Raw genomic sequence first — 6,685 nt, 5'->3', positions numbered from 1 at the left:
GGAATCATAACCCACGTATTAGGGCTGCAAAGCAAGGAGACAGTAGTTAAAACTTTAATTTTCAATTTTTAACCCTTATGGTATTTATTGCTTATTTATCATTCCTTTAAATGCTTTCCTGAATTGACATCTCAGTTATGATTCCTACAGTTCTCAGTAAGTGTACTGGAAACATTTCAAAGCTGGACTTATGAAGGAGTGATTAGTTCAATAAAATAATATTTATAATTCTGAACTTATTAATTATATATGACATTATATAATTAATATATGACACCAGTTCTTTCCTAGAAGTTTCTGTAAATAATAATCATTCGTAAAACATACTACATTTAAAAAAAAGAAGTGCATGAACAGTAGTCAAATGAGAAAATCCTGGTGAGAGTTTTCTTTAGAATGAAAGAAGAGTATGGGTTATTTTCCTATATGATCTACCAATCGTATGATTTGGTGGATGCCGTTTCCTTTTTAGGCTTGCCAGTTGTGCAGAATTGTGCTCCTTTTTGACCATGCCCCATTAGGAAAGAGATGCATGCACAGGTAGCACAGCATTCAAAAGTGTTATCTTGGAGGAGAAAAAAAAAAAAAAGTTACTCCTCATTGTTCATGGAGCAGGGGTTTTGATTCCCAGTGACAGCTGCTGCATCAGTACAGGGACAGTACAAAAAGGGAGCTCACGATAAAGACCGACAGCAATTTGTCCAACTCTCCCAACTTAAAATCTGACTAGCTGGCAACCAAATTAACAACAGTGGTAAGGAGGTCATTCCTATGGCTCGTAAGCTTTTAGAGGTGCCAGCGTTTTGTAATTTTTAACTTGGTTTTTATTCCTGTGATAGCAATCTCCAGTCAGCCTCACAAGATGCAATCATCTTACCGTGTTGTACATCAGCCAACCAGCTCCTGAGGCACTGTTACGAACAGGTGGGACCCCCTTACAAAAGAACCTCGGGATTCTTCACAGCAGCAGCCAGCAACGATATATGATTTATTAGTAAGACAAGTTTAAATTGAATTCAGTGTGCTACCCAATAATACAATCACTGTATCATCTGTTCTGGCATTTAATTTCATATTACAATGATGTCATTCTTAAGTATTTTTCAGTGTGCTACACAATGTTGCATGTAAATCATTACCATAAAAGTTGTCTGGAGGTTTGGAGTTTATTTGTTGTTGTTGTGGTTGGGATTTTTTTGGGGGCAGGGGGGAGGGGGAACTGCTTGCATAGTTTTGTTTGGTTTAACTCAGGTTACTTCAATGACTTTGCCTCAGTTTCCAGCGTGGCACTGTAAACAGGTAAATCAGTAAGGCTGAGGGACGGCTGGGGCAAACTGCAGCGCGGGGTTGGCAACAGTGACCAGGAGGGGACACCTTCAGAGGCGGGGGCTGCCCTTAAGGAACAAATATCACCTGATCACCTTCTGAGGCACCTTCATGTGGGTTACACAGCTGAGTAATTGCTGACAAAGTGCTGTCATAGTCATTGGTTTGACTAAGATTAGGGGGGAAAAAAAAAACAACAAACCAAACCAAACCCAAACCATCTGATAGCTTCTGCTTTTTGCCAGACACCTTGTGATTTTAACAGAACATTAATGTTTTACACAACTAGAGGAAAACTGTGACAGCAACAGAAAAGAATTTGAAGTGACTAGGCAGGAATCCGGCCACAGGAAAGGTCTCTGTTCAACCAGTGGTCAAATCCACCTTGGACACTTGGCTCTCTCCTATCCTCACCTGCCTGTTCCCAACTTGCCAGCTGCTGCCACATTCTCCATTTCTTGCATGCTGCCAAACCACCTGCACGCACGGCAGCATTCAAACCCAAACCCCTCTGACTGGGAGACAGAAACTGTGATCATCCTGCTTGTATTTTCCCTGTAGTTTTTGCAGACCACTGACAGTTAGCATTTACATTGCAAAATTAATAACCCCAAACAGAAATACACTTGAAAAAATTTAGTTGATTCATAAAAGAGACTTAACAGTATATAGGCAAGAGTTGTTCTTCACTAATGATGCATATTGCATTTGATTATGTTTTCAGAGAGAACAGAAGCATAAGCAGTGCAGGATGTCTCCTTTAGCATGGGCTGATGTAACAGAAACCAAGAACAACACCGAATTTGCAAGAAAATCTGTTTCTTGCCCAATTTCCTGCATAAAGGAGTTCTGATAAGCATTCAGACTTTGCAAGCTTCTTTGAACTGATCCATTAAAAATGGGAGTTGACCCTGCCAAGTGCCAAGCAGAAAGTCTCTTCAGATGGCATTCTGTAACTTGCAGGTTCGTGTCCTTAGCCAGGTGGGATTGTTCATTAGAAACGTGCCTGCATTGAAGAGATGTGTAATAAAAGCAAAACCAATCACTTATTAAAAAAAGAACCAATGACATGATCGGCAACAATGGTATTTAAATTGTATAATAAAGCATTTGTCCTCCTTTTTGTACAGGGAACAACTACACCTTGATCAGGACAAAGGAAAAAAAAAATCTCTTAAGATTATGCCCTGGTCACTTTCATATAACTACCCTTGAGAAGAAAAGAAGAAAGGTACCCACATACTTACAAAACTTTGATGTCTTCAGAACAGTGCCAACTGCACCTGTATTTTCATGCTATTGAGACTCAAGTGGTAAACTTGGATGCTTATGTATAAGCATATGAATTCGATGGGGGAAGTGTATTTTTATTTTTTTCTGAATTGGTGGAGGAATAGTAAAAGGACTTTCCAGAAGCCACTGGACTTACATTCTGTTGTATGAAGACTTAAATCCACAACTTACAGTAAAATTGTGTGCATCCACTACTGGTAGAAAAAGAACCAATTCAAACATAACAAGGCTTTGGAAAACACGGCCCATTCTCAGTGAAGCTGAGGCCTCCCAAGAGGCTACTCTCCCATTGAGACCAATGGCAATTTCCTCCCTCTCACTTGGCTTTCGGTTTGGGACTATAAATCCAGCGAAAGAAACACTATGCTTCAACTCACCTCACAAGGGTAAACCACCACAGGACTCATTTATAGACCAAAAAGATGACCACTAGATGACCTCCAGGGGTCCCTTCCAACCCAAAACATTCTATGATTCTATGACCAAAAAAAAAAAAGAAATCTTACCAGAGAAGAGCTGCTCACAAACTGACTTTAGCAGTACTGAGCATATTTATACAAATACATAACTGCAAACATTCAAAGAGACCAAATCATTCCTTGAGAAATTTTAAGAGGGGAAATTCTCCAACCCATTCCTAAATTAGCCATTTCCTGGTTCACAGGTTCTCAAGTGAAATGCAGCTGATGGGTGGGGGAAGCAAGGGAAAATGCAGGGTTAGCTTTTGGTTTTATGAACGTCAAGTTTACGCTAGAAACTACTCGTCTTCCTTGTGCCCTCCTGATGTTCTCAGCTGTTAGAGGCCTGATCCAACTCTTATTGACATGCAGAAGACACAGTGGAGCATGAACCACTACAGAGTTTCTAAATAGGATGTACCTCTTGATAGTAGCAATGAAAAAAAAATTCAAATTTCAGTTTGGTGCTTTAGTATAGGACTTATCTTCCAGTTGCACGTGATGAAGAAGTTTACATGCTTTGAGTACAACCCTGTTCCTTATTCATCGAGCCCTATGCATCAAATTGATGGGATGCCACCTCACTTTCATGGAATTCTAAAATGTAAGAGGAGTTGCATGCCCTACAGGAAAGTCTTCAAATTTAAGCATCATATTTGATTTTATTTGAAATGGCTCCTGACTCACCAATTGCTCTAAGGGAATCCTGAACTGCGTTTAAAGAAGGATGGAGAATTGTCATTGTCTGCATCTACTAAGTCTATGACAGATCTTCTTGAGTACTGCCTTAACTCTGGACAACACATAGCAATGTCAGAGAGTCCCTTCTGCTATTTGCACCTTTGAAAAAAGGTCCGTACATGACTACAAGATTTAATATATACCATTACTTGTGCAAATTACCGGATTTTAAAAGTTGCTGCATAGGCAGATGTAGTAGGAAATGGATAGAAAAGACTCAGAGACTACAACCAAAATAGTTTTCCAGATTGGTTACTGAAGTTTTTATCGTTTTAGATATCCACACTAATGTTCATAAAAAGCAACATATCCAACAGTTGAGGCTTTTAAAATAAATAGCTCTCAGGTACTTTCTTGAAAAGATTTGTCTATAAAGCACTAAACTGCAAAGAGCATGTGACATCCTGCTTTAGGAGAAAAAAACCCAAAATACCAGATAATAAAGTATTTTGGCTAATATTGCATTATGTTCCAGGTTTTACAGAAGTAAACAAGATAGCCATTCATCTAGTTTGCTGAGCATCATGAACAGCTCCTTTCAAAGGCTTACAGAAAAAACCCTTAACTTTGCTTCAGAGCTGTTTTAGAAATGTTATTTACTTGTTTTTACTCACAAGCCAGAAAACCAGCAGGCTACAAAGGTATTAACCTTGCACCTTATGTTAAGTCAATACATACATAAATACCAAGCCATAGAAACACAAAGCTGGGGGGGGTCCCCTCCTTGACAGCATTTGCCAAATTCCATAAAGTTACAGGGGAGAGACATTTGTCAATCTGAAGATGAAGACAAGTTAATATAAACAGAGTATTTTTATTATCAAGTTCTCAACAGCTGTACTAAATTCCTGCATCGTCACGAAGGCAAGAAATCTCACTTTCTTTGCACTGTTTTTGAAGAGCAGAGACACTTGTTCATGATCATCTTCTGTCAAACGGGTGACTTCTTTGGAAGGTGCTATGTCATAAGCTGCCACATCCAGTTCCTAGTGGGAGGGCAGACACTTACCCTACTTACCTTCCGAAACTATTAACATAAATGAAAGCATGCCCACATTTGGAACACACACCAATGGACATAGCCAAAACTGCACAGGGTGGGAGGGAGGAACTGACACAATGAAAAAAAAATAAAAATCTACTAACACAAGCACTGTAAAGGAACCACTTCCTGGACAAGTTGAATTTTTCATATTATTTATTTCTCCAACTCTGCAGAAACTGTCAGTTAGTATAATATTAGAGATCTATAGAGTGCTAAAATTGTGATACAGTGGTAGCTCTTCTAACAGTCACTTCTTCTACTGGCAGGACTTGAGCAAACAGCTAAGTGTGTTCATGCTAGCATGCAGAGCACTAGTCTCTCTTACACAGAAAATCTACAGAATATCCAAAACCAGTGATTTCGGAATTTCATGAAACAGCTCAAAACACACTTAAGGTTATGCATACAAATTCATGTTTTTTCCATGTTTAGATTGAATTGTTGACACGTTGTTTATTATTTTTAAATCAGTAACAATTCCTTTGAAGTTTCTATCACTCAAGGGAAATTTTACAATTTCTGCTGACACAATGCACAGTGGTGGATATTACTGCTTAGCTGTGTGTACTTCTTATGACTATGATTACCATTTAAATTCCAGATGAATTCAAACATTAAGCCTTTCAGATACAATCCAGGTTTTAAAATCAACCTGACCAAGGGGAGGAGAGGGCAAGAGAAAAAAAATGACTGCATGATTCAAGCAAGACAGAATGATCCTAAGTCAGGTCTAGAACTAAAGCATTTTGTAATTATTGGTTTTCTAACACTTGCATACAGAAAAAATACCTTCATGATAATAATGCATTTCTGAGATTAGCTCACTTTTACTCCCCTCACCATTCCAAGTTAGTAAGGCACTTCTGAGATTGACAAGCAATTTGTTCATCAACATAGCAACAAAGTATCGGAAAGACATTTTTTTCAAACATTTTCTAGTTTCTACACCTGTATTGTTTTTTCTCATAGCTAACAAAAGCATTTGACTTTTTTTGTGCATTCTGGAGGAAAAAAACCCCCAAACCCTTGGGTTTTACATCAGTTTCCCCTACTTTCTTGACCATCATCCACTGCCAAAATGTAACATGAATTATCACACACCACTTGTCAGAACCACAATGAAGGTACTACAGGGAATATACAAATTGCAGATCGTTTTACTGTGAACTCCTGGACAGTATGGGAGCTACCACTCAAATAGAAGAATGAAGTACTGCAGGTTTTTTTGTTTCCGATTTCAAGAACAACATAATTTAGTAACTTAAGCTTTTCTGCTTTTACCTTGGAGGAAATACTCTCTTCTTAAAGAGCAGTAAGAAAAAAGATGCAGAAAGAAATACCCTGTCAATGAATATGGAAGGTCAAACAAGGGGCTACTTTCTCCCCAACTAACTTATTGTCAGTTTGTATTAGTTTACGCTGCTTTCCCTTATACACCCAATAGTCACACATTTGAGGCAGCTTGACTAAAAATCTGGCAAGGTTTTATTGCAATAATGCAATGTTAGATTTATATTTTGTAAGTCACAAAATGGCATCCTGTGGGTCCTTTTGGTTAGCTTGCTTTTTTCTTTGCTGGTTTTCCAGTATGTACACCTGTCACACAAATCCAAGATTCTTGTCTTGTCACATTTCTCCTCGGCTACTGCAGAAGGATTTGCCTTACAGTTAGAGGTCCTCTGAGCCATTAAAACCATAATGTTGACTCCACACACGGAAAGCTTTTTTTTTTGAAACAGCAGTATCAGTAGAGATCACATGTGCATCCTGAGCTGCTTCATACTCCTGTGTGACGGTGTACCTTGACTTCCCTAGCAGCTCA

The sequence above is a fragment of the Egretta garzetta genome, unplaced genomic scaffold (assembly GCF_000687185.1).
Source record: "Egretta garzetta isolate BGI_Z169 unplaced genomic scaffold, ASM68718v1 scaffold70, whole genome shotgun sequence".
Taxonomy (NCBI): domain Eukaryota; kingdom Metazoa; phylum Chordata; class Aves; order Pelecaniformes; family Ardeidae; genus Egretta; species Egretta garzetta.
The sequence above is the reverse complement of the archived record's forward strand: the minus strand, read 5'-3'. Positions refer to the sequence as shown.